The following is a 27,348-nucleotide window of genomic DNA, read 5'->3' as shown; positions in this document are numbered from 1 at the left end:
TCACATGGCCTTCTTTCCTGTGTGTCTCTGTGTGTCTTTTCTTCGTAAGAGGACACTAGCTATTGGATTTAGGGCCCGTCCTAAATCTAGGATGATTATACCTGGAGATCCTTAACTTAATACAATATCTGCAAAGACCCTGTTTCCAAATAAGGTCGCATTCTGGGGTTCCAGGTGGACATGAATGTGGGAGGGACGTTGTTCAGCCCACTACAAAGCCTTCTTTTGTAAACAGTTCCTTGGGCAAACTGGGCTGCCAACCCCCAGCCTCGGGCTTCTGGCAGTCCGAACCTTGGGTGCCCGTGGACCCAGAGGGGCAGCATCAGGCCAGGAGGGGCACATCCAAGGTGCTGGGCACAGTGACCCAGATCCTTGTGCCAGGCTGGCACCCCCACCCCCAGCAGCAGAGAGTGTGAGATGCTCACAGTGGACCCCTTCTTCTGAGAATTGCCCCCACCCTGGCCTACTGGAGCAGCCCAGCCTGAAATGCTGGTTATTTCCCAGTGCCGACCCCAGTTCGGCAATGACTGAAGAAGACTGGAACACAGAAGGCCAGCCTCCTTGCCTCAAGAGGTGACAATTTTGTGGTGCTGCTCATACTCCAGAGTTCCCCGAAGAAGCAGCTGACGCGACACCTCAGCCGAACACACCAAGATGCCAAGCATCTTCCCTGCCCACTCTTGCTCCCCTGCTCCCTTGCAATTTCACCCGAGAGCCCTCCCCCAAAAACCCGTCTGTGCAAGAATCCCCACCTCACACTGCTGCTAGGCAACCAGACCTAAGACAGTGGAGGAACAACGACGCTGCGTGTGACGGGCAGGGGAACAGAGAGGATGCGTCTCCTTCCTGAGTCAGCAAGCCACCCAGCCCTCCCCACCCAGCCCTCCCTCTGCATCCACGGAGCAGGCACACCCTGGGTACGGGGCACCGATCGGGAAGAGAGGGTGGAATGGGCAGAGCAGAGGAAGAAGGGGTAAAATAAATAGGTTTCGCCACGGAGCTTATATTATGGAAATAAGATGCACAGACATGAGCTGACTTGAGAGCAATTACAGAGCAACGTGTCAGCCCGCCCAAACCAACCAGTATCTCTTGGTTATCTCAGGGACGAGTCACAAAGGGCTTCCGAGCAGGAATTCATTTCTACGTACCCTCGCTACCCTCCCCCTTTGGCACCATTCTCTTTGTTCAAATCCCAGGAGGTGAGGATCACTGGTGCCAAGTAGAATTCATCTGCCACAGACCCCAAGGGTGGGTAGGGCTCACGATCTACCAGCACCCAAGCCATTCTTGTTAGTCAGTCTGTTGGTGGGCTAGTTAGTTAGCTGGTTCGTTAGGTAGAGAATAGAGGAACAGGTGGGTCAATCCAGGCAGAGAGAACCACAGGGACGAGGGTCCAAAGACCGCACGGCCTGGTTAAGGAAGCACCAGTAGTCCCACATGAAGGAGCGTGAGACATGTCGCCGGAACACAGCCCCAGAGCTAGGCAGAAGACCACGTGCGAGACAGAGGGCCCTGAGTGCTAGGCAGGGAGTCAGGACTTTACCTTGAAAGTTGTGGGTAGTCACGGCAGGGTTTTTTAAAGTAATTAATTTATTTATTTATTTATTTATTTATCTTAAAGATTTTATTTATTTGAGAGAGAGAGTGAGTGAGAGAGAGAGCACAAGCAGGGGCGGGTGGGGGGTGAGGCAGAGGGAGAAGGAGGCTTCCCGATGCTCATCGGGGAGTCTGTTTCTCCCTCTGCCTCTGCCTGCCGCTCCCCCTGCTTGTGCTCACTCTCTCTCCCTCTCTAACGAATAAATAAATAAAAATCTTAAAAAAAAAAAAAAGAAAGAAAGAAAACTACTTGACCGTGGGCAAAATGGGTGATGGAGATAAAGAGGTACTTCCAATTTTAAAATAAGTCACGGGGATGAAAAGTACAGCATAGGGTGTACAGTCAATAATATTGTAATATACTTATTGTGATGAGCATTTTGTAGTGTATATAATATATGTTGAATCACTATGTTATATGCCTGCGCTAATTTAATATTATATATCACCTATACTTCAATTAAAATTTATTTTTAATTATTTGATCAGATTTTCATTTTAGAAAGATGACTTTGGCAGTGGTTTGGAGGGTAATTTGCAAAATGGAGTATTCGTTGTTTACTGTTGCATAACATATTACTCTAAAGCTTAGCAGCTCAAAACAATGAACATTTATTACCTGACAGTTTCTGAGGTCGGGGAATCTGGGAGCAGCCTACTCAGGTGGTTCTGGATTAGGGTCTCTCCTGCAGTTGTAAGCTCTGGGAAGCCTTGATTGAGGCTGGAAGGTCTTCTTCAAGATGGCTCCGTCACATGCTGTTAGCAGACGTCTTCAGATCCTCACCACGTGGGCCTCTCCTTAGGGCTACTCACAACATGGCAGTTAACATCACAACCAGCCATCCAAGACAGAACAAAAGGGAGGCCAAAGTGCTTTTTTTTTTTTTTAAGATTTTATTTATTTATTTGACACAGAGAGATACAGCAAGAGAGGGAACACAAGCAGGGGGAGTGGGAGAGGGAGAAGCAGGCTTCCCACAGAGCAGGGAGCCCAATGCGGTGCTCGATCCCAGGACCCTGGGATCATGACCTGAGCCGAAGGCAGACGCCTAACGACTGAGCCACCCAGGCACCCCCAAAGTGCTTTTATGACTTAATCACATAAAGCCACTTCTACCAAATTCCATTTGTTAGAAGTGAGTCAGTAAGTCCAGCCTACACTCAAGGGGAGAGGAATTAGCCTTTTGGAAAGAGGAGTGTCAAAGATTTGTGGACATGTTTCAAAACTGCTTAGGCTACAGGTTAGGAAACTATAGGAGTATTCCAGAAGAGAGATGTCATGGCCTGAACCAAGACAGGGAGAGTGGAAATGGAGAGGAGACTCATCTTGGAGAGTTATTACAGGGATGGCTCATGGGGGCAGGGAACTAGAATGGGTCAGGAGCCAGTTGGCAGGAGCATCCTTAGACACAGGACCCTCCACATGCAGGGGTGGCCTGAACTGCCTCCGCCCGCAAATAGGAAGAGAGTGGTAGGCAACCAATGGTCTCCAGGAGCATTTGGATGTAGTAGATTTCTATAGCAGCTTGATGAATGGAACCAGCACTAACCAGGCTGAAAGCTTCCTGGAGCCCAGTGGTGAGAATCTTTTGGAGCTACCCTCCAGGATAGGGTTAAGGTGAGAGCCATACCCCTCACAAAACACAGAAACCACGGGTGGATAATGATGATAGGAGAGCAACCAGCTCTAAGTCAGTATGTGAAGCTTTACAGCTCCACCAACCATCCTGAATGTGACAAGCCTGGGTTTACTCGTTCATTCAACAAACATTTGCTGAGCGTTACCATGTCCCAGGCATTGTGCTAGGCCCTGGAGAGAAAAACCAAGAATTAAAATGGCCTCACACCTCTCAACAGTGACACTGGAAGCTAGGAGACAACAGAACAATACTCTCAAAGTTCTGAGAAAAAATTAGGTCCAGCCTGCAATTCGATATCCAGTCAAACTATCAATCAGTCTGTGGTGAGAATGCAAATGTTTTAGACAAACAAGACCTCAGAATGTTTACCTCTAATGCACACTTTTTCAGGAAGAAAGGAAGGATTTGTGCCACCAAAAAGAAAGGGAAAGGAAAAAAAGAAAAAAGAAAGAAAGGGAAAGGAATAAAGGATCCCCAGGATAATGGAGGGAAGGAACATTCTAGGATGACAGTGAGGTCACCTAGTTCAATTTGAAGCAGGACAGGGCTCCAGAAGAGAGGCAAAAAAAAAAAAAAAAAAAACCCAAAAAAACTAGCCAAGCAGACAAAGAAGAAGAAGGAAGAAAAAGGAGGAGGAGGAGAAGAAGAAACAGGCAAATTAGTAACTCCAGGTTGCACGAGAAAGAAAATGTAATCACAGTGCACTGTAGGATTCAGCTGTGAACAAGTTCCACACGCACATAATAACGTAAACACTAAAAAATGGTTTAAGCAAAAATGTCGTAGGAGGACAGGTGCATTGGGCTGAGGCATAGGGTATATGGTCAGAGAACTAAATCCTAAGATTCCACTACAGAAAGCTAATTGATAATATTTAAATATATATGTATATATTTAAAAATCTGGAGGTAAATAGCATAAGAAATTACTAAAAAAGTTAAGTGTAGGGGCGCCTGGCTGGCTCAATTGATAGAGCATGCGACTCTTGATCTCGGGGTCATGAGTTCAAAACCCACATTGGGCATAGAGATTAGTTTTTAAAATTTTTAAAATACAGTTAAATGTAGTTGCCTCTGGGGAGGAGAAGTTGAGCTGGGAGGTTTCATTATAAGCCTCCTAGTGTATTTGATTTTTAAGACACACCTATGACTTTGATTAAAACAATAAAAATAAATAAATACAAACAGAATGGCTAGCTGGTGAGGGAGTCAAGGCAACATACATAGACAACCCTTTCCTCTTCCGTGAAGGGACCAGAGAGGTGGTGGTCTCCGGAACCCTATCAGTGAGATTGAAGTGGACAGCAAAGTTAGACATCTTCTTGGTTGAGTCACAACAAATCCACGTGTCGAAAAGTCTAGCTTCTTTACTTGGGGAAATTCTATCAGTGCCTTCCAGGGGCAGGTAGAGAACTAAGAGCAAACCAAGCCAGTGAAGGTTCCTGTGAGCCGTATCCAAGCCGCAGCTGAATTGAATATGAAAGTTATAAACTCCTACTTGGTGAGCCAGACTGGGTTTATGCTTCCTGAAGAGTCTTTGACTGGTCCCCCCTTTCTCCCTTAGAACAGTCTTAGAAAGACTCTGACAGTTTTGACCATGTAAATGGACACTGAGGTCAGGGCCTAGCCTTCAGCCAGAGTGTGAAAGGGGGAACAGCATCCCTCCAGCAGAGAAACATCTGTTGCTTTAGCCCATCCAGCATCCTATTCTTCTTCCCGGTGGGACTCCATCCCTCCCTCCCTTCAGTCCAGGGAGGGCTGACATCTCACCAAACTCCCCCAGGAAGCACATGACTCTGACCTAACCAATGACAGCACTGTGTGTCTTTGATTGCCATGATTGGTCAGGAGGGGACATGTGACCTCTCTGAGCCAATGACAGGCCTCTTTAGCATTTTTGCTAAATTATTGGAGAGGAAGTGCTATTTCACTGGGAGGGTTGCTGTGATGCAAGTCTCTCATTGCTGCTTGCCATCTGGCCGCTGCCAGGTGAGAAACTGCCTGAAAATGAAGCCTGCTCAGGGAAAAGCTGAACTGAGGGAAGGAAAGAGGTTCCTGATGATGTCATCTGTGCACCTGGATCCAGCCATGCCTGAAAACGACAACCCCTAAGACTTTCATTTAATTGAGTCAATAATCCTTTGGGGGGGCCGCCTGGGTGGCTCAGTTGGTTAAGCGACTGCCTTCGGCTCAGGTCATGATCCCGGAGTCCTGGGATCGAGTCCCGCATCGGGCTCCCTGCTCGGCGAGGAGCCTGCTTCTCCCTCTAACCCTCCCCCCTCTCATGTACTCTCTCTCTCTCTCTCTCATTCTCGCTCCCTCAAATAAATAAATAAATCTTAAAAAAAAAAAAATAATCCTTTGGGGGATTTTATGCCACTTATCACTGAGGAGATTTTGAGTGCTACACCTCCTGGGAGACAACATGCCAGAAGAGGGAGACCCCGAGGGAAAACACAAAATCAGAATAACCAGGTTACCTAATCCAGCCATGGTCCCCCAACCATTGTGACTCTCCTTCCAGGACTGCCCCAGCTCTGGGAATTGTTTTATTCCCTTACATGTGATGTGGAAAAAGGCCCACTGCACAACCTTGCAAACTCATAATTAGGAGGGTCATGTGTTGACAGAGCCGAACCTCTCACATGCTCAGATATGTAGACATCATCTCGTTTGCCTGTTATCTGATCCAAACATTGTTTCTTCGTCTCGCCCCACTTAGGGCCATCCAGTTTCAACTCAAACTCTCCCATGGGTGAGGACTGCCCCTGACTCACTGTCATCTTTTCCATTGAGCCAAGAAACAAGAGCAGAGCTAGAAGGTTCTTCCTCCATCTGACTGAGCCAGTTTCTGTTTCCCTAAACCTTCCCCAGTCACGAGCAACATAGGAAAAGTCCAAACCCACGTCCAAAGGCAGTACTTCAGGTGTTCAAGGAGAGCTGTCATGTCCCTTTTTACGAATAGGGATTGAGTTCAGCTGCATGAAACAGAAACCAGACTACAGTGGCTTAACCAAATGCAGAGGGAGAGATTTCTGGACATTACAGGAGGGATGGGTGGGCAGCCTGGCGCTGGCATCGCAACCTCAGTGTCCCTGCTCCTTTCTATCTTTCTGCTCCACCATCCTAATAGGTGACTTTTATCAAGGCACCTAACTGGTGCCTCAAGGTTGCAAAGTGGCTCCTGCACCTCCGGATTCCAGTCTACAGTCCAAGCCGGAAGGAAGAGAGGAAAGCAACAAGGAAACAAAGCTTTCCCAGAAATAGCCAGCAGACTGCTGTGTACGTCACATAGGTCAGAACTGTGTCACGCGGCCTCCACAAGTTACAAAAGAGCAGAGCTTGTCGGAGAGCCTCCGACAAGCTGTCTTTCAGTGTCCTGCCTTGGCCATCCTTCCCAAGGATGTTTGTTTATTTGCTTAAATCTGGACACATTGCTGCCTCAAATAAAACGATGGTACTATTGGTACAGAAAAAAGGGAGAATGAGCACGTGGTAGGCAGCTAGCAGTTGCTTCAAAAGCTTCTTCCGGGACAGAATTCTTGCATGGAGAGGCCAAGACCTTGACTTTGGGCAGGGTGGTCAGACAGGCCCCCAACTCCAAGTCTGGCCCCATCACTTCCTTACCTGGGTGACTTCGGGAGATAGTTTTAAGCTGTTTGAGCTCCTGTTTGCTCATTTGTTTAAAGAGGATAAATGGGCTTTTCTCAAGGGTTTCTGAAGTGATTAAAGCACCTCCATGCAAAGTACCTTAACATTTAGACACTCAACAAATGTTAATTACTCTCTTACTTCCTGTGATTGCTCATCACGTGACATGTTTCTAATCCTTTCCTCCTGGACATGCTTCTAAGATTTGCTCTAATGTCTCTTTTATTTTTTTCATTTTTTAAAGTAATCTCTACATACAATGTGGGGCTCGAACTCACAACCTGGAGATCAAGAGTCACATGCTCTACCAGCTGAGCCAGCCAGGTGCCCCTCTAATGTCTCTTTTGAAAGGTAGCCCCAGCAGAGGGCTGACTGGCTCAGTCGATAGAGCATGCAACTCTTGATCTCCAGGTCGTGAGTTTGAGACCTACGCTGGGTGCAGAAGTTACTTAAAAAAAATAAATAGGGGCAGCTGGCTGGTTCAGTCAGAAGAGCATGTGATTCTTAATCTTGAGGTTGTGAGTTTGAGCCCCACCTTGGGTGTAGAGGTTACCTAAAAATAAAATCTTTAAAATAAATAATAAGATAAATAAAAGGTAGCTCCACGATGGAACACAAAACTCCATCGTGTCTTATTCTGGGCGCTGTGCTTCCTTCTCACACCACCTAGCCCCCACTGCTGTGGCAGGCATGAAGAGCTTGACATTCACTTCTTCCCTGGGCTCTTGCACCATCAAGAAGGAACCAGAAGGACCTAAGTAAGCGTGGATCTGCCCACAGGGTTAACTGTATGAACACGGAGATGCAGGGCCTCCAACTTCCCCCTTGAAATCTAGACCCTGCACAACTCTAACGGATTCTCCAATCACAGCTGGAGAAACTGGAATGCTGGGAGCGAGGGCCCAACCCAGGAGTGTCATGCTCTCCAATCAGATCAGGGCCTCTGCCTCCAGCAGGGAGAAGAAAGGAGGTGAAGGAGGCTGTAGTAGGCCAATTGGTACCCCCCCACACACACATCCCAAAATATCTACATCCTAATCCTCAGAACCGGGGAATGTCCCCTGCCATGGCAAAAGGGATTCTGCTGGTGAGATTAAGGGTCTTGAGAGTAGAAATCGTGGGTGATCCAGGTGGGCCCTGTGTAATTGCAAGGGTCCTTATAAGAGGGAGACAAGAAGGTCAAAAGCAGAAGAAAGAGGTGGGATCATGGAGGCAGAGGTGGGAGTCATGTGCTTCAAATTTGGAAGAAGGGACCATGAGCCAAGGAATGCAGGTGACCTCTAGAAGCTGGAAAGGCAAGGAAACTCCCCTCACCAAATGGATCCCACCCTCCACCCCCACCCTTGATTTTAACCTCATAAGACTCATTTCAGACTTCTGGCCTCCAAACCGTAAGAGAATAAATTTGTGTTGTGTTAAGCCACTAAGCTGGTGGCTATTTGTGACGGCAGCAATAGGCCCCTCACACGGGGGCTAGAAAGGGAGGGGACAGTGGGGAAGGGAGAGGAAATTTTCCCAAGGATGTTGTCTTGTAGTCACCCAGGCCTTCCGGGGGTTTCCACCAGCTCAGGCATGTCCTTCTTCACTCCATCCTTCAAGGCTCAGCTCAAACATTGCTTTTCCTGAGCTAACCTGACTTGGCGGAGTTAGCTGTCCCCTTGTCCTGGCCACACACAGGGCACTGCGTCTATACCTCTGTTCTGGTCATCCCAGCTCCGTATTGTAGTTCCCAGTCTGTGCATCTGTCTGACTCCCTCAGCAGAGGGGTTGCTCCTTGGGGATTGGAGCTAGGCTATTGCTCTTAACAGTATGTTGGATTGAGTAGAACGAAGCCAGGCCCTCCCCATCCCAGACATGAGCTACTAAGTGTCTCTGCTTTCATTTCAACGCGGCCCAGACCCCAAACAGAAGCTCTTGCCCTGCGCCTCCGACAAGCTGTCTTTCAGTGTCCTGCCTTGGCCATCGATGTATATGTCACCATGCATATCTAGTGTATTATTTGCATACCTACAATCGAAGTCCTTCCCCAGGGACCAGGAATCAAGACCAAGAGGCTCCAGCCCAGGCTGGTTGCTCCTGAATGGAGGACGCATAGACTCAGCTACTGTTGTTTTTATTGGATATTTTCTATCCCAAGTTCCGTAGATCCCAGAAAGCAGGGCTGTGGATGGGGAGAGAGGGACAGGAAGCAGAGGGCAGAGAAGGGAGGAAGGACTCTCTGGGTCCCCGCAGTACCCTGTCCCTGGATTGAGTACGTCCCCGAGGCCCAGTGGCAGGCCTGCCCTGGAATTCTTGAGATACCTCTGGGGTCTTTCCAATAGATTTCCTGTTTAGCTTAGCCCAGCCAGAGCGCATTTCCATTACTCGCAACCAAAGAAGTCCTAAAAAATCTGGAATGAGCAAGCCTGAGCCAAGAACAGAGTCCTGGCACATCATGCATATGGTACATTCCCAAACCAAATATGGTAAAGCATCACTTACCCAGAGGTCACAAGTGTGACCCTCTTGCCTATGCAGGACACAGGAAAACGCAGAAGGAAGAAAGAGGGCCTATTGTTCCCTCTGCCTGGTCACAGGGCGGGGACCTGGAAGAGCCAAACGGTAGAGCAGAGCGAAGCATGGGGGATGGCCGTGGATTGGAACACTGGGGAGCAGAAGCCACAGCAGAGAAGCGGGCCAGGGTCCAACCAGGTGGGAGGAAGCCACCCTCCAGAGAGAGCCCTGCTGAATTTCCTTGTCTGTCCTGTGTGTACGGACACCCCTTTGGGAGGCCCGGGACCCCTGTCCCTGGCACCTCCCTGCCTGTGCTAGAGCTACTGAGTCCTGTGTCCCGTTCCAAAGGCCCAGTCCAGCTCACGTCAGGGTCACAACATTCATGCACCTGACTCGTGAGTCGTCCACAGGGTTGGACACCACACCTCTTTATTCTCATTTGGGAACCAGTCCTAGCAAGCTTGATTAACCAGTTCCTCAGCCCACAGTGGACTGGAAATCCCACATGAGACGTGGCTAGAGGAATGACAATGATCATGACAGGAACTGATAAGCTACAGCAGGGTTTCTCTACCTCGGCACTCACGGCATCCGGGCCGGTGAAGTCTCTGTCACGGGGAGCTGTCGGTCGGTGCCTTGCAGGACATTTCTGGCATCCCTCCACCCACTGGAGGCCAGTGGGAACCCCTCCATTGATATCAACCAAAAAATGTCACCGGCATTGCTGCGTGTCTCTACTGGGGACAAGATGACCAGAGGTGGAGAACCACGGTGCTAGAAGAGAGGGAGAAACAGCTACAATTATCACAAGAATGAAAAAGCACAGCAGCCTCGGCCGGTTGGTTAAGGGGCAGAGCTCGACAACAGTCTGGCCCTTGGGTGCCTTGTTTGTAGCAGCGAGCGGTAACCCCAGTCACACCGAGCCCCTGGGCCAGACCTTCCCTGACGGAAGCTCTCCAAGAAGTGGCGGAGGGGTGCTGCCCATCCCATTTAAGAAGGCCTTGTCTCAGCAAGAAAGGGGGGCGGGATGTGCCCCCGAGGGGGGACAGCATTCCCCCAGGGAGGATGAAGCACACAGGATTTTTTTTCCTCCCTAAGTGTTGGTTGAGTTAGGCTCAATTTTAAAGATTTCTGCAATAATTCCACCTTGGTTTGGGGTTTGCTGGGGGGATGGAAGTTCCCACCTTTTCTGACAAGATCTTCTCAGTCCTTCCAGGGTCATCTGCAGTCCTGCTTCCTCCCCGAGGCCAAACTTGCCTCCCTGCCCAGGGCCTTGCTCCCAGGCCCCTTCCTCACCTCCCCCAACTCTTTGACCTCCTACGTTTACCTTGTGGGTCCAGAGGAGGTAAGGACCTCTCATCCCAGTCAGAGCACTGTGCGTGGCGGACGGTCAGACAAATGGGGTGCCACGGGGTGGGTGGGCGGTTTGTCTCCTGTCCCGTTCACAGCACGTGTACCTTCTCCCTCACCCGTCGAGGGCTATGAAAACTGGAGCAGCCTATAGTCATAATTAGGAAAGAAGGAGTGCAATCTGGCATCTGGGGTCTCAAGTCATATTCTCCCTGCTTTTCCTCCAAACATGACCTAACCTAAGCTGAGTTAGATAAACTAGCACCTGCATAAGGTGGTTGTGTGTGCATGCACATGTGTGCACAAATATGGGAGGGATGTAAGGAAATGTGTGTGTGTGTGTGTGCGCGCGCGCGCGCATGCATGCACAGGGCCCATGCAGAAGTTTCCTACTTGGGATTATTTGGGGCCTGCATTCCGGTTGTTGGAAGCAAATATCTCTGCTGAGAGGTCTTTTTCATAGTCAGCAGTGTGGGCCTGGGCATTTCCCTTTGCAGTAGAAATGGGTGTGTGTGATTAGTCAAGCCAGTGGCTGGGCCCGGGGGAGACCTGGCTGGAGAAATACAGGTCCCCAAGCTGGTCCAGAGCAGGGACTCTCAGACCCTCACACAGGGTTAGAATGGCCCTAGTGGCAGGTGAGTGAGGCTCCTGGACCATGGCTGCCATCCAGGGGTGTCACAGCTCTGGACAGCAAGGTGGGAGCACACAGCCCAGCGTGGGCCCAGGGACCTGAGCAGACCTCTGCACTCACCTTGGAAGAAGTGGGTAGTGAGTCATTCCTGCTAGCCCAGGGAGCTTACATCACGGGGGGATCTTCCAAAGTCTCTGCCCTAAGAGATCTCCTCGGAAATCCAAACTCAGGCACGGAAGATGTTGGCCTCGTTGGTAGTCCAATACCCATCGGGTGTAGTTTCCTGTCTGGAGTCCATGATGAGCTCTTGTTTCTACAGCCAAGAGCAGGGAGACAGGCTCTTACCCTGAGAATGGTAGTCATGAAAAGACCCTGGGGCCATCTTTCAGGGTGGCCAGGATAAACCTGGAGCTCCTAAACAAGCAGAAGAAGGTGCAGCAGAGAAAGGGATGAAGATTTCACTTCCAGAAAACACTTTGAGGGTCGTGTCCCAAGCACTGTGCCAAGCGCTTCATCACACACCAACTTGGGGATCTTCGAAGGAACACCCAAGGACACTGGGGCATTTGACAACTCAATGGACATGTGAGCAAACCGAGGTTCAGAAAGAGGAGGTGACTTTCCTGATATCACACAGATATTAAATAGCAGAGCTTGGATTCAAACAAGGTCAAAAATGAGGTACAAAATGTCCAACAATCAATAAACTAGTTAAATAAATAATGGTTTATTTCTAGAATACTGGGCAGTCATTGACATCTCTTGGTAGTAGAATATTTAATGACCTGGGAAGATGTTCAAGATATATAGACGGGTGGGGGAAAAAAAGGTTACAACACAACATGTGTTAAGAAAAACAAATAAAATGCAAAAGTATGATTTCTGAGAAAAAAATCAAAATATTAGCAAGGGCTTTCTTCGGGTACGAGGAGTAGGTATGATTTCTGTTCTGTGACCTTGTCCATTTTTTCTTACAGTGATCGGTTTGTAACAAGGACAAACCTGGTAGAAAGATCCCAGGCTGTGTTTCTGTGGGGGGTGGGGGAGGGGCTCTAGTCAAGACTGAGATGCAGGATCCCAGGGCTGAGCCTGCCAGAGGGTGTGGTGCGGGTGTGGTCCTTCCTTGGAAAACATCAGACTCTTTCTAGATCGGGCACCTGGCGGGCCAGCCTGGGTGCCTGCCCCAGCTTTGGGTACCCCAGCTCTAAGGTCTACCCTTCTGGGCCTGTACTTGCTGTGCTGGGGGGCTGTGGAGGGTGGGAGAGGGCAGAGTTGGGCCCGGTCTATCCTGGCGTGCCTGGAGGGAACAGGGAGAGCTGGTAAGAATTGCTTAAATGTTGGCATTTATGCCAAGTCTTCTTGGTGGGGGGCGGGGTGCCCTCACTCAAAAATAACAAGAGTGACAGTATGATTCAGTTATCTAGAACTGTGCCTCTCAGCCCCGTGAGCCTCAACAATGCTCCTTTTAAAAGTTATTTTAAAACATTGTGTAATGGGGGCACCTGGCTGGCTCAGTCAAGTCAGCGTGCCACTCTTAATCTCGAGGTTGTAAGTTCAAGCCCCACGTTGGGTGTGGGGATTACTTAAAAAAAAAATCTAAATACATAAATAAATAATATGTTGTGTAATAATTTAACAATCCCAAAGTAAATTTGTTAAGCAGTCTACAGGCATAATATTTTTAATCAATCTAATGCCGAATACAGTTGTATTGTAAAGAAAAAAAATAGTTCATAATAAAACAACGTGTATTTCAATATGTAAATGCACAGGCAGGACTCTAGTAGAAGACCTCTCCCCACCACTCCACCCCCACCAGCGGCACACACACATTTCCAAAACTCCCCCCAGAGACCCAACCCTAAGGACCACTGAGTAGAATAATAATCGCTGGCATACAGTGAGTGCTTTCTCTGAGCCAGGCATTCTAAACTGTGTGTGTGTGTGTGTGTTTGCACACGCACGCGCATGTGTGCACCCCCATGTGTGCATACAATCATCTAATCTTTAGGACACTCTGAGGTAGGTACTATCATTAGCCCCATTTTACAGGTGAGAAACAAAGGCCTGGAGCTTGAGTTACTTGCCCAAGTTTGCACAGCCAGTGAGCAGGGGAGCTGGGATTTGAACCAGAGCCGACTGGCTTTCCTGGGGGCGGAGGCTGGGCCTGAGGGGACTGGAGCCAAGTGGGCAGCAACTGGGCCCAGCGCTCTAGCCTGCAGGGCTTTTCAACCTCAGCTCGATTCCTCTGATGGGCTGGATGCTTCTTTGCTGTGGGAGCTGTTCTGTGACGTGTAAGGCGTACAGCAGCAGCTCTGGCCTCTTCCCACTCCCCTGCCGGTCGTGACAGCCCAAATGTCTCCAGAGGTTGTCAAAAGTCCCCTGGGGAGCAAAACCGAAGTTGAGAGCCACTGGGTTCGAGCGAGCAAGGTAGGATCCTAGAGAAGACGAAACCTGAGCCAGGCCAGAGATACGGGTAGGAGAGCTAGAGAAAAGCGTTCTCTGGGCAGTGTTCTCTGGGGACGGATGTGGATGACGGGGGTACAGCAGTAGGTGGGGGGTCATATGGAGGACATTTGCAAGCAGGTTTGGGTGGCCACGTGCCCAGGAAGAAGCTGCCTTCACGTCCTGCCCTGGGTGAGGACCCCTGATTAAGGTGGGGCACCTGAAAATGTCTCTACTTGAGGGTCCCATGTTGATCAGAATTCACCAGGCTTTTCCAAGCCGCCTCCACCCCCTAGGTTAGCCTGTCTTTCAGACCCTCAGATGACTCACTCCCACATGCAGAGACCCACCTCTCTGTTTTGTAATCTCCCCCCATTCTTAGCCAGCTTCCCAGCCCCACCTTCTCGGATCCTGACAGCCAGAGGCAGTCTCCTTGGGGTGGAGGGACTCCTGACCTATAATCCTGAGAAGTCTGAGGAGTCAGGGAGACAAATGCCTTGGGCTGATCCGTAAGGAGCCCCTGGCCCTACCCTCCTCACCCCCTGGCTCCCCACTAAGCCTCTAGGGGAAGAGGGGATTCTCAGACAACCCCTTTGGCCACTGCACTTGGCTCTTGACTGGAATAATTAGAGATGGAGCCAGGAATGATGTCATGCCTCTGCAGAACACAGGATGACTTTGAGCAAGGCATTTACCTTGGCCCCAGCTCTCTCCTTTGTAAGGTGAGCCAGGGTGGACTTGATAAGTTTTAACACTCCTGCACTGACATTTTGATTTGAAGATGAAAGACCCCTGGGCAAGTCCCTCGGAGAATAACAGCCATGGCTTTGCATATTCAACTCCCCCTTCCTCCAGGTGGTGCTGATGTGGCTGTCAATCATGATGCCCTCCCCCGACTTCCAGGAATGTAGGGGTCAGAAAGCAACCCAGGCCACCCGGTCAGAGGACCCTATATTGATGGTTCATTAACGGACATGCTCCCAAGCAAGTCAGTTAAGAGATTTTCCTGGAATATGAAAGACAGAAGTGATGTTTCTAGAGACTTATTAAGCTGGAAAAATGTGAATCGAAGTCTACTGGCTGTCACCTTCCTGACACAGGAAGAAAGCCCATGTGCAGAATAAAGCCAGTACAGAGTGAGACAAAGCTGAGAGCCGAGAGAGAGAGAGAGAAATCCCTGATGACATTGTTTGAACCCCTGGATCAAACTATGCCTGAAGGTGATGCCCAGCTATGTTAATCATTTCCCTTTTTGCTAGTCTGATTTGGAATTCTGTAACTTACAACTGAGAGAGTTCTAACTAGTATAACCTTTCAGTGGTAGGACTATGAGAGGGGGTATTGAGCACATGGAGGGGTAGAATCTGCCAGTTTATACCTCCAGCCTGGGGCAGCAAACCCCAAACCCCCTGGCATATCTCACCTGACATGAGCTTTGACAGTCTCTTAGCCTCAGCCTTGGAGGGGAGCTCTCCTAACCTAATCCATGGCCAACACCATCATGCACAGTTTTCAAGCTCAAATTTGACAGCAGCCTTGAAAAAGGATGTCCTTGGCCCCAGGACATAGCACCCCAGGAAACAGGCCTGTGGAATCTATAATACACGGCCTCCAGCAAGGTCGGAGAGATGGGGAGCAGGGGTCCTCGGGGGTGTGGTATACGTCAGCATGGGTTCTACATTCATCCTCGACCCCATCATGGGAGGTCTGTGTTCCCTGGCCCTGGGGTTACAGGAGCCTGGGGCTTAGACTAGCCCACCAGGCCAGGGTGATGCGCGGCAGGTTGGAATTATCCTTTCTACCGCCTCAAGCCGCTGACAGGGGGAGCCAGCCCCAGCCACAGGGCCAAGAAGGGCCTGGGTCTTCATGTCACTGCTTGGTACACCTGCAGCATCTGGGTTCTTAGAGCCGTGTTGCACTCTGCTATAGACTGAATTGTGTCCTCCCCAAAGTCATACTCTGACACCCTAACCCCCAAAGCGACTGTATCTATAGAGAGTCTTTAGGAGGTGACGAAGGTTAAGTGAGGTCATAAGGGCAGAGTCCTGACCAATAGGCCTGATGTCCTTATAAAAAGAGGGAAAGAGAGAGAGCTCTCTCTCCAAGAACATGGAGGACACGTGAGCACACAGCTGGAGGGCAGCTGTGGGCACACCAGGAAGAGGGCCCTCACCAGACCCTGACCATGTTGGCGCCCCGATCTTGGACTTGCACCCTCCAGAACCGTGAGAACATAAATGACCTGTTGTTTAAGTCACCCTGTCCATGGGGTTTTGTTAGGATAGCCTGAGCTCACCACGACGCACTCCCCTCCACCCCCCAGGAAGGCCGCGTGTGCTCCTTCCTGTAGGGGCAGGGAAATCATTCTCAGCCAGCAGTTCCCAGCTGTCACCCTGTGCCAGGTACTGTTCAAAGCCCTTGCCATGCCTTAGCTCACCGAATCCTCATAGCCACCCTGTGAAGTAGGTGGTGTTGTAGCCATTATACAGATGAAGAAACTGAGGCACAGAGAAGTTAGGGAACCAAGGTCCCACAGTAATACCGTAAAACTGAATCCCAGCCCCACAGTTCAAATCCAGCAGCCCTCCACGCTGAGAAACTGAGGAAAGGGATAAGGAAAATACTGCACACCATCACCTGTGAGAATCTGCAGCAAGGACGCCCATGGCCTTTCAGCTCAGCATCTAGACGCCGTGGAATGAACTCGGGTCCCCCCCTTCACACAGTCCCTGGAAGTGACTGTCCCTGTGTGCCCTCCAAGGCTGTTTGCCGTTCAGCTGGGTGACCTTGCCTAAGTCATGTTGTGAGAAATGAGAAGTGGGAGACAAGGCTGCTCAAAACCCTTCCTGTTCATTCTCTGGTTCTCAAAACACAGAGGTTCGGGTCCCCGTGTGGGTGGTGCCGTCGGGGGAATTGTCCAGAATCGGTTCACCCAGTGTGTCCGGGTAGGGTGTGTAAGCCCAGGTCAGAGCCTGGCACGGATCCTGACTCAGCCCTGAGGAGAATAGCAAAATCTGCTCTATACCCAATCATCCCAGGGCACTGGAGTTGAGGGCCCATCCCAGGCCCTCGACCCTTCTCATCCAGCCAAACCTCATCCAACCCTAGTGACCAAGCATCGTGGTCTCACGACCTAGCCGGGCCCCCCAAAGTCCTTGCGTGACGGGGCATTGAATCCTTCCGAGGTCCATCTCCTTGTCTCCAGTGGTCCCCAGTACCCAGGACTTTGGGCTGGGGGTAGTCATGGGGTTTAGCCCCCTAGGGGACTGGACTGGGACAGCAGCCCAGCAGCTTGGTCGCCTGGCTCACATGCCCCGTGGGATGCTGGAACCAAGGCTTTGGCCTGCAAGGGGCTTCTGGCATCTGCTTGTGACCACACCCAAGGCCCACCAGGTGTCGCTGTGTAGCCAGCAGGATAAGGGCTGAGGCTTTTCCCGTACAGACCCTGAGGACTGGGAAGCAAAGGAAGGAGGCCTCTCCCCCTAGCAGTGGCTCTCTCGCCCCCGCCTCAAGGCCAGCAGAAGCACCCCTGTGAAGGCCAATGCCATGGTCTACAAGCTTAGGGACAGCGAAGGTCTCCATCCATGGCAGGAAATAAGGTGGAAGAACAATTCCTGGCCTGTCTGCTGAGCCTTGCTTTTTTATCCCAGCATGCCACAGGGTGGGACCAGAGGGGCCCCACCCCCTTACCATGCCCCTCTGCAGGAGCTCCGCTCAGCTTCCTGGGGCCCTGCCCTGGGCAAGCCCTAGCCCCATCCACAGACACCGTCAGTGGGCTGAGTAGACCCACCATGCTCGCTGACCCAGGAGGCATCTCATCAGCTCCAGACGGCACAGACCCAGCCCCTCACCAGCAAAGTTGGTTCAAGGTCAGGCAGGACTAGGAGATTCACACTGGTCATTCCCAGCCTAACCTGAGCCCAGAAACCAGCAGGCACTGAACACTGGCTTCCTTCCCATCCTCCTCAGGCCCAGGGAGGGAACCCACCTGTTCTAGGCCTGAAGCCTGCGGCTCCACGCACAGGAGACCCTGGGCTTGGCAGTGGAAGGACTCTCCTCAGGCCCACCCCAACTGAGGACGGAGGAGGGCTCACCCTACAGCACCCAGAGGTCCAGGTACGGTTCTGGCCCATCTGGCGCTAGCTGGGCCCCAGGGGAGAGAGGCCAAATGAGGTGGCGCTGGGAGCCCAGCCTCCCCAGCTCCGCCGCCGAGTCCTTCTCTCGCCAACGGCCCCTCGGACGGCTCCGTCAGGCTCTTCCCCAGAGAGGAAAATCAAAAGGGGTCAAGGGGCAGAGAAAATGCAGTAGTTCAGTGAGGAGGTGCACAGCTCCATGTAGGGGATGGAAAAGGAGAGGAGGGCACGGACAGGGACACAAGAAAAGCCAGGGGTGCGGGTATAGCTTTCACGGGCGTTGGCAGAAGGGAGTGGGACCGCCGAGGGAGGAGTGGGCTCACACAGGATGTTGTGGGTTTGGTCTGGGTGATGGCTTGTCTCCCTGACGGTATCAGGGAGACGGTGGGTGCATCTCACGCCGAAGTTCCTTAGCACAAATCATCCGGTGTCTTTCCTTTATTCATCAATGCACAAATACAAATGAATCACCGGCTGGAAACTTCACGGAGCCAGCGATATCAGGGAGACCCCAGGAAACACCCTGTTCCCACGGGCGCTCGTCACAGTCGAGCCCTCGGCAGGGACACAAGTCTTCTGACTGTGGTAATAGTGGGGAAGGTGGTGACTCGTGGTGTCACCTGGGCCAGGCTGGAGCATAACAATCCGTGGAGACAATGAAGGGAGGTGGCTAAGGGCTGGGCTCTGGAGACAAATTGCTGTGACTGGAATCCTGGCCCTGCGACTTCCTAGATACCTCTGAACAGCACCGCACCCTCGGCTTCCCCAGCTCGGAAACAGGGACGATGACCCTGCCGCCCCCACGGGGCTGTTGTGAAGATGAGATGGATGGATAAATGTAACAAATTGAGGGGGGTGCCTGGCATGGAGGAAAAGCTGAATCAAGATGCCTCGCCCTGCCGATTCTCCGCTCGCAAGCTGGCCAGCAGGATTCCGGCAAGCCTGCTTCCACTCAGACGCAGTGCTGGGACCCAGAGACCATCGCCCTGGGCTTCCTTTTTTTTACTGATTTACCTTGTAATCCCCAAACCTGACCAGCAGGCAACTCATGCAGAAGGTCTAGCCACCTCCCGGTGAAAATGAGGACAGGGGAACAGCTGTCCGTGCGGCTTTGTCCTGTGGCTGGTGTCGGGGGCATGGATGGAGCCAGAGTGCTGGGCAGCAGACCGATGCGTCCCAAGCAGGGAGGCTGGTGTGTGCAGAACACGAAGCTGCTGCACGTTCTTATGCCTTGGGATGTTGACTCTTTGCAGGACTCTTGTGGCAGTATACAAAATAGGCATTCTAGAGAGTTCCTGCAGTTAGGATCTTACATGAGGCTGTTGACATCCACACAAAGAGTTGTCTCTTTGTGCAGCTCATTTTTATTTTTGTCATTTGCTCTACTCTCTAAATCTCCACCCCCACCCCCATACCACTGTGTGTCAAAACCAGCAGGAACCATGGAGCCGGCCTTGTCTTCATTTTAGGACTGAGGACCCTGAGCACGGACGGGTATTTTTCTCGTAGCTGGTACAAGCCTTGCCGAGTCTGCTGAAGCCAGGCTGGCCGCAGCGTCTCCCCAGGGGCCGGGTACTGGGCCTTCCTTAGCAACCGCCACTGAATCACAGCAGAGAGCGCTCATGGGACCGGCCCCTGGGGTGGGTGCGTTTAAAGCAGCCACACTTGAGCCTGAGCCCGGCAGAGCTGGCGAGAGGAGTGTGGGCTCTGCACTGGCATGGGGCCACCTGCCCCCCCGCCTCCTCAAGAACCCGTGACAAACAACCTCGCCTGGTGCCCAAGCTCTTGCCAAGCCGTGTCGCAGTAAAACCCTGGCAGACTCAGCAAGGAGTCCAACTGCAGCCCAGTGGGTGGGGAAACCAAGGCAGCCAGCGTGCTGGTAACCAAAGGCCAGGCGTCCGGGGCTGCATGCTGAACACTGAGCACTGGGGCCCACCCCAGATGCAGGGGCGACAGACATTTCCTGAATCCCATCAGCACAGAGCCCGGAGAAGGGCCCAGCACTTCCATCCAGGAGTCCTCACGGCAGCCCCCTCTCGCCAGGGGAACAGAGGCACTGAGGCTCCCTAGAAGCCCCCTCAGGGCAGCAGGTCCACGCCAGGAATCCAGCTCTAGAGGATTCCAGCTTCCAGCTGAGTGCCTGGAACACCAGACATCAAAAACCTGGCAGGCAGAGGGAGAAGGGAAGATTAGATCATTACAGCAGAATGAAGGAAACCGAGAAACCAAGGGAGGGGAGGAGGGACGGAGGCCAAGAATGTTTCAAGGCAACCTGAAAGTGCCTTCGGATTAAAGCAGGCCCAGACACACTGGCAGCTTCCCCGCACCCTGACGTCCTCGGCCTGCGCAGACCCGGCGCGGCTCCGCCCCCCTCGGGGTCAGCGCCGGTCCACACACGCGTGTGCGGGCACTGGCCCTGGGAGCAGGAAGCATGCTGCCATGCTGTGTGTGCGCGCACGCGTTTGGGCGCACGCACGCACGCGCACTCACACGCATGTGCAGGTAGCCAGGCTAGGCGTGCAAGCCCACAGGAGTCTATGTGTGTGTTTGTGTGCAGTCTACAAACATGTTTTCCCCAAGCTCAAGGAGAAGCAATCAGTCATCTCCCAGGAATCCTAGCAACAGCCGTGCCCGGGAAGGGCTTCTGCCAGCTGGAGCAGCGGTGAGTCAGCAAAGAGGCTGCTGCGGGAGGAGGCGGGCTCTTGCCCTCGAGCCCGGCCTGGCTGCCTCGCCTGGGTCACTGCTTTGGCACTGGTGTCCGAGCACACATTCCTGGAACTGGCCAGCTCGGGCGGCTAGAGGGTTTTTCCCTCCTCCTCGCTCTCCCTCTCCCATCCTGTCGCCCTGGCCCTCCCCACACCCGCTCTTCCCCCCCCCCCTTTCTTGCTGCAAAACCAAAACACCGCATTCACGAGTTCTGGAGCTCCAGCCAAATGGCAGGAGCATGGGATGGGACGCAGGGCTGCCTGGGCCTGAGCGGGCCAAGGTCTAGGCCAGACAGCAGAGAGGGCCCTGCTGGGGACTGCTGAGCGCTACTGAACTCCCATGGGGCAAAAGTGCCATCGCCTGGGGCTCCAGGGAACCCAAGTTCAAGGGGGTGGCTCGCAGACCATTGGACCGTGCCTGCCTTTGTCCCGATGGCAGAGCCCCAGGTTGCTAACACACACGACCGGGCCCGAGGGGGATCGGAGGAACAGAGGATTATTAATCCTGGTTCTATTACCTGAGTGCTTACTTTATCTTCACAGCACCCCTCGGGGCGATAGAATTATCCCCTCTTACAGATGGGGACATGGAGGTGAGACAGGTGAAGGGGTCTGGCCTAAGGTCACACAGCCATTAGCAATGGAGCTAGATGGAATTAAACCAGGCTAGAGCTGCCTGGGGGCTTGAACCTCAGACCACACAGCCCTTCTTCCTGAGCCGCACTTGTGAGGTGCGCGCCAGGTCCGCCGCACCTAGAAAAAAAATAAATACAATAAAAAACAAGAAGGGCCAGCACTGTCCGCTCTCCCTCTCCCTTCCTGCGAGCCAACAGATCTGGGTGAAGAGCAATCTGCCATCTCAGCAGCCGCGAGGCAGGGGCAGTAACAGCCTGGCCCAGCCCGCATCCCTGGCCTCTTTACTGGAGGCAGGAAATGAATAAAAGCTAAATGAGTTTGAAAATGCCAGGAGGCAGTGTTTACCCCCTTCCCCTCCCCCTCCCCCTGGCAAGGACCGTGTATAGTTACAGTTTAATCTTGGAAATGCCAGACAGCTGTTCCCCGTTGCTAAGAGACTGGCCCACATTATGCAGATGTCAGGGACCTCAAATGTCTGCCGGAAATTACAGATCATGTTGGAGGAGCAGAGGGGCCTTCTCTCCGCTGGGGAAGCGCAGCGGGAGACCTGGGGAGGGGGGATGGCAGAAATAAGGGGCCCACCCCTTCCCGGGTCCCCCCTCGGTGGCTCTGGATCCTTCACTGGGCTGGCTCTGCCGCCTGGCTCCCTCCTTCCTGCAGCTCCCACCCCACATCCGGGCCTGCTTCCTTTGACAACTGTGCTGAAGCCCATCTCCACCCTCCCCCTCCAGTTTTCCTTCTGGGGCATCTTGCTTCAGTCCAGTGTCCTTCTGTCTGTCTTACAATCTTTCCTGCCTCTGGGACTGAGCTGGGGGGAGTTGACCCCACCCTAGAACGATGGGATCCCACTCCTTGAGCCCCCCTCACCTGGGGCGGAAAATGGAAACACGCGTGCACACACACACCCTCCCTGACATCCCCCTCCCACTGCTGCCACCAAAACCCAAGTGAGGGCCGCCATGGCAACCACAGGCTACCAAAGCTGCTGCATCCCCTGGTCCCTGGGGAAAGGGACGACCATGTGGGGGGGGGGACGAAAGGGGGAGGGGAGGTCCTTGTCTAACGTGGAGCCTGACTGAAGGGGATGGGAGAATCCACCAGGGCCCTGGGGCAGGCAGGAAGCAGGCACAGCTCCTCACTCAGGCTGGCGAGGGCATGACGAGGCTGCCAGGTGGTGCCAAGGGAGGGATCGGCATCCACAGCATCTGCAGGATGCCCCCTGGGTATTGTGGGGGTGGGGGTGGACTGAGGCCTGGGTGCGGAGTGGGTGCCGAGTGCCTGCTACTTCCCTGAGAGCCACAAGGTACCTTGAGGGCAGAAGCTCCATGTTACCGCCCATGCATCCAGATGATGTCCTCTGTCCCTGCTGCCAACTGTGTCACCTTAGCTTCCTCCAGCCAGATAAAATAAAGCCAGTGAACCTTATGTGCCATGGAGGGTGGCTGTGAAGATAGGAATGGGGTGTGTGTGTGTGTTTACCCAAATGTGAAAGCATTTTAGAAAGAGGTTCATGGGAGCCCCGTGAAAGCAGGGCCTTATGAGCACCCACCTGGCCTTCCCCGGAGATGCCCGTGAGGCTGGTAAGAGAGGAACACTATTTACACAGTTCTTTCCAGGCACCTAGGTCTTCGTCCCTACAAATGGGTATCACCCTCAAGGAGTGCCTCACTGGCTCTGCGTCCTGGCTCCTCTGGTCAGCTTCTCATCCCGCACATTCCTACAGCCAACAGTAATGTTGGATGGGGAAACTGAGGCACAAACACTTCTGAGACCTGCCCAAACCATCACAGACATTAGCTTCTCCGTGGGCCCTCAGAGCTACCAATCCCCTACCAGTCCTCTCCAGGCCCCAGCAGGGCCATGACCTCTGTCCCCACCAGTTAGATGCCAAGACTCCTCCTCCTCCTCTTGTTAGCTACGTGAGCTGGGCCTCCTTAGCTCTCATTCCCCTTCTGGAAAATGGAAACAGATAATAGTGCAGACCTCTCAAGGGTGCTGTGAGGATTGAGTGGGATAAAGTACAACCTGCTTAGTTCCTGCTAAGCTCTCAATACACTTTTATTAAGGTGGAGCCATTCCTGGGCCCTGCCTCCTTAGAAAGGTACCAGGCTTCAGCAGTGAAAGGAAGGGGATTTCCTTGGGCTATATATACACCCGCTCCCACCCTACCCCAGCCTCCCAGAACAGTGGCTGGTTTCCACCTCTTTGGAAGGTTCTAGAAAGGTTGTCCAGGACAGCGCACCTGGGAGAACTCTGAGGGCAGGCACCAGCTACCAAGACCTGGGAGGTGGGGGTTTCATGGGGCCTCAGAGAAGATGCTGTACCAGAGAAGGGGGTGTGTGGTGGAGGACGTGCCCCCTTCCCCGTGGAAACTGCTGAGCCAGGCAAGATTTGGCGGGCAGGAGCCACGGAGACTGAGTCATGGCTGGCTCCCGGCTCATTCAGTCTCTGCGGCCCTCTAAGGCCTTCGCTTGGCGGGAGGGAGGACGAGGCAGCTGCTCAGCCCTGTCTTTGTTCCTCGTTCTCTCTCCCTCAGCCTCTCCCACCCTGCCATTTCCTCTCCCCTGCTCGCTCTCCCTCATTCACTTTCTTGGTCTCCTCCTTTCTCTCATTCTCCCACCGACCTCAGTTCCCTCCCCCTTTCATCCTGCCCTTGAAGCGTATTTCTTGCTTTCTCATCCTTTCTTCTCCCTCAGAGCTCAGAATCACACTTGGCAGTCTCCCCTCCCACCTCCCTCCCCTCCCCTCCCTGGTGTCCTTCCCTCCCCCCTCCATTCCCTCCCTCCCGACTCTCCTTCCTCCGCCCCTTCTCCTCCACCTCCCCCAACCTCTCTGTCTCCTCTTCACCTGAAGGAGACACTTCAAGTCCCCAGACTGACAAAGCCAGGTCAAGGTCATCTATAGAGCAAGCCCTTACCAGCCCTGGTCTGGAAGACTGGGGACCAGAGACCAAGGTCAGAGCTGAGCAGAAAATCAGAATGAGTTGGGGAGAGTTTGTTTCCGAGTCTAGACAACCCCTACCAGCACTGGCGCTGGCTCCCTATCTGGAGATCTCCTATGCCAGGCCACCTGCTTCCAGCTCCTTCCTGCCTAAGCTCCCAATGCAGCAGGGACTGTCAGAGTCCTGACCCTCCCTGGTTCCGCTTACCTCCTTACTCTCTGCCCTGGTGCAGGTAGGCCAGGTGAGAAAGGCAAGAAAGAAATCAGAAGCAATAATAAACTGCTTTCAATCAGAAGGAAAGTGGCTGGGGGAGGATTGTTCCACGGATGAGGTGCACATTGTGGTAAAAAACAAAGTGCAAGGCTTTGAAACCAGACAGGGTGAACTTGAATCTTGACTCCGTTTCTTATTAGCCAATGAACTTGAGCAAGACACTCACTGCACTTCAGAGTCCACTTCTGTAGAGTGGGGATAATAAGAAGAGCACCTCCCTGCCAGGGCTGTTGCAAGAATGCAATGAAAAAGTGCACAGGAAGTGCCTGGCATGGTGGCTGCTCCTAATCCCTAGTTCCTCCCTCCTTAGAGAAAGGAAGGCTTCCTGGAGGAGATGGAGCTCGTTCTGGGTGTGGAAGGATAGATAGTAATAGTAATCATATTTCTGTTTTTGTTGATACCAGGCGCTACGCTAAGCACTTTGAATGTATTGTCTCTTTCAATCCCCAACGACCCTATGAGGCAGTTATTTTCTTATCCCTGTTTCACGGAAGAAGCAGTTGAGGCTCAGCAAAGCTAGGCAATTTACCCCAGGTCACACAGCAAAGTGGACAAGCAAAATTCTTATCTCCTCTTCTCTCAGTTGGGGTGGGGGCGGAGGTGGGGGACATAGCAAGAGTGACAGCACACAAGACCAAACACAGAGCCTAAATCAGGCAAGAGCAGGGGGACAGCAAGGGTCTGGCTGTGGCTACGGGGAAATTCTGACTGAGCCCAATGCAAACCCAGCTCTCATCCCCCGGTCAGACTTGGAGCTTTCCTGTTTCCTAGGTCAGCCTGCCTGAACTCTTGCTGTTGAACCACAGTGGGGAGCAGAGGGGTGGGGTCCAGTTTCCCATCTCTGGAGCACCATGTCCCCGAGGTTCCCCCTCCTTCCCCCACACACACCCTATAATCCAGATAATCCCTGCGGTAACATCCTGACCCCCGGATGGTAAAAATCATCTCTCTTGGTTTTTTGCCACTCTCTGTTGTATAACAGGGATAATCGCTCCTTCTCTGGGGAATCCGGACAGGGCCTGTGGGGCAGTAGCCTGTAATCACCAACAGGCGTGGGATAGAGGGCATGACGACGACAGGAGGAGGGTCTCTTTTGGGAAAGAAGGGCAGTGAGGCCTTGAAATAGATGGTTTCTGGTGGAAAGAGGTGAGCTAGGGGGAAGGTAGCCAAATAGGTGGAGTTGCCCCACCTATGTATCCTGGCCCCAGCACCCTTCCCCCAGCCATCTCAGATTACACCCAGCACTGCTCTCAAAAAGAACTCCGCAGTTTCCATGGCAACTCACCCACGTGGTCTCTGCCTTGGAGGCTGAAGTGGGGAGCGGTGAAGGGCAGCTGACAGGAGGCACGAGGCTCAGCTCCCACAAGGTGAGGGCAGAGTCCCACCCTCCTGCCATCCGCCCTGTCCTCCAGGCCCCCCGGCTGAGGCTTCATCAAAGCTGCCGAGGAAAGAGGAGATGGAGCTCCAGGACAAAAAGGCAGCGAGGTCACTTCCCCCCAATGTGCCCTTGGCCATGGGCCCTAGGGCAGCATCCTGTCCCACCTCTGGGCTCTTCAAGGAGAGGCCAGGGGAGGGCCTGAGCAGAAACATGCCTTTAGTTGTATCTCATCTTCCATTCCTTTGAAAGGGGGTTGGCATTCTGTTCCGGGTCCAGGGTTTGAAATCTTTCTTGTTCGGCTGCGGTGAGCTGTGTTACCTTGGGAGAGGGGCTCAGCCTCTCTGAGACTGTGTCCTCATCTTTACAAGGAGGACCGACGCAGCTGCATCTCAGCTTAGTCAGAGGGGAGCAAGTGAGATCACATTGGGGAAAATGCTTTGTGAAAGAAGAAGCATCAAAGAGAGAAAAACGGAGATTTTTCTGGCGAGATGGGAGGCAACTCAAAGCCCACCGTTGCCCCCCTATCTGGCCAGGGGCCCAGCTCTACTGCACGGAACCTTGAAGTTCAGAACTCTGTGTTTATTAAAACCCTGATTTGTTAAGCCCTCACCTTTCTGTATTAACTGTGTCTTGATTGATCTCCCCTGAATTGGACCCCAAGAAAAAGCACCTCCTTCTGGCCAAATACCTCATCTAGAACCAAGTGCCCTGGGAAGGTGACTTGTGGTCCCAGCACTGCACTGATGTCAGGTGGCCAGGGCTTTCCCTGGAGAAGACAGAAGACAGCACAGCTTTCTGGGCGTTTCCCCTCCTTTCCCCCCTCTTCCATCTTTATGTCTTTACACTGGGAAGCTCCCTCGTGGTCTCTGGTTGGCAATTTCTCTCCAGCCCTGCTGATGGGGACTCGTCTGAGCTTGGTCCCCTGAGAGGCAGCCAAAACCCTGAGAAGCCGAGCTTAGCAGAGGGGTGGGGTAGAGGGAGAAGAAGAGGCCGAGGTGCCCACGGCAAACACACCTCCAGCTAAAGGGGCTTGCACCTGGCCCTCGCCTCTCTCTTCCTTCCCAGTCTCCGTGCACTGGCTGGTGAAGAACCCACAGGCTTTGCTCAGCCCCCCCCCCCCCCACACACCGTAGTCCCTTCCCTTCTCCCAAGAGCCCCTGGGGGTCCCTGAGCCTCTCCCTCCTGCGCTGGGAACTTGAGTGAGCTGCCCACCTCCCTCCGAAAGCCTCCCTCCCTCATCCATCAAGTGGGGGTGATTCTGGAGGCCCCCTTGGCTCTAAAACACTGACTCGGCACTTCTCAGCAGGCAGAAGCGCCTGGCCGCGCAGCATCCTCCCCCACAGCCCAGCCCCCTCCTTCTCTTTGTCATCTCACTCAGCAGTGCCCCCAATCCCAGAGAGGGTGGCTTTCATTATTTTTTCTTTATTTTTATCAAAGGGTATTTTTTGTCAAAAATTGTGTCTCCCCTGAGACA

General features: G+C 52.7%; 1 long non-coding RNA gene across 2 annotated transcripts; it reads right to left on the bottom strand.

The window, feature by feature from the left end:
• Positions 1 to 18,364: 18,364 nt before the first annotated feature.
• Positions 18,365 to 26,260, bottom strand: LOC115942916 (uncharacterized). 2 transcript variants are annotated; one of them, XR_014148335.1, is made up of 5 exons: positions 25,782 to 26,260; positions 22,590 to 22,724; positions 21,749 to 21,829; positions 21,165 to 21,399; positions 18,365 to 20,104 (listed from the first exon to the last, which is right to left on the bottom strand). It is a non-coding gene; the product is annotated as an uncharacterized LOC115942916 (long non-coding RNA). The 2 variants fall into 2 exon arrangements; XR_004077490.2 differs by lacking the exon at positions 21,749 to 21,829 and having other exon boundaries at positions 25,782 to 26,248.
• Positions 26,261 to 27,348: the final 1,088 nt, after the last annotated feature.

This window comes from Leptonychotes weddellii, chromosome 9 (genome assembly GCF_054177405.1).
Source record: "Leptonychotes weddellii isolate Sample4059 chromosome 9, ASM5417740v2, whole genome shotgun sequence".
In the NCBI taxonomy this organism is placed as follows: Eukaryota; Metazoa; Chordata; class Mammalia; order Carnivora; family Phocidae; genus Leptonychotes; species Leptonychotes weddellii.
The sequence above is the reverse complement of the archived record's forward strand: the minus strand, read 5'-3'. Positions and strand labels throughout refer to the sequence as shown.